Source organism: Pseudophryne corroboree, chromosome 5, assembly GCF_028390025.1.
Source record: "Pseudophryne corroboree isolate aPseCor3 chromosome 5, aPseCor3.hap2, whole genome shotgun sequence".
Taxonomy (NCBI): Eukaryota; Metazoa; Chordata; class Amphibia; order Anura; family Myobatrachidae; genus Pseudophryne; species Pseudophryne corroboree.
Genome location: NC_086448.1, coordinates 775,455,761 through 775,456,529, shown reverse-complemented (window position 1 = coordinate 775,456,529; position 769 = coordinate 775,455,761). Strand labels below are relative to the sequence as shown.

At 40.6% G+C, this 769-nt stretch overlaps 1 pseudogene; it reads right to left on the bottom strand.

The window, feature by feature from the left end:
- Positions 1–215: 215 nt before the first annotated feature.
- Positions 216–320, bottom strand: LOC134931205 (U2 spliceosomal RNA; annotated as a pseudogene).
- Positions 321–769: the final 449 nt, after the last annotated feature.

Sequence of the window (769 nt, the reverse complement as noted above, 5' to 3'; positions counted from 1 at the left end):
GATGCAGAGCTTCTCCGGCGAAGTCCCTTTTCTCCACGCAGTCTTGCTGGCGGAGGGGGGTATCTTCTCCAGAGGGCAGAGCAAACAAGTCTAACCCTCTGCTGTAGCTGGGGAGCGATGCAAATCTTCACCCTCTTCAAGCGATCTTCTCCTTCTCCTCGCAGTCTCGACTTTCGATTTTTCTGGCTTCTCGGCCCGGGTACAGCTTAGCCCTGAGAAGGACAATTGTCGGTCCAAGAAACAAGGTAGCACCGTCCGTCAGCGTGAACTGATAAGAACAGATACTACACTTGATCTTAGCCAAAAGGCCGAGAAGTGATGTTGGAGTATGATGGCAGATGTTCATCTTAACAGCCACACACCCTCCCCAAAAAGATAATGGTTTTCAGTCTCCTTATATGTCACTTTATATCATGAACATGAAGGGTTATGGAGAGTTTGGTCCCTTTTTCTAAATTGTTTTTTATATATACAATATATATATACTTTATTCATTTATAATGCTTACTATATGCTAATCAATATTTCTTGATTTCTGTATGTCAATTACGCATAAATAAAGTGCAAGCATTGTATCATTTAAAATCACAATGCATTATGGGTAAACTAATTTGCATATGCAAATTATGTTGAATGTAATGCAGTATGATAAAGTATATATATACATATATATATTAGTGATGAGCGAGGTTCGGTTTTACTCGGTTTTACTCGGTTCTCAAAACGGCATCTCATTGGCTATCCAAAACACGTGACATCCGTGAGCCAA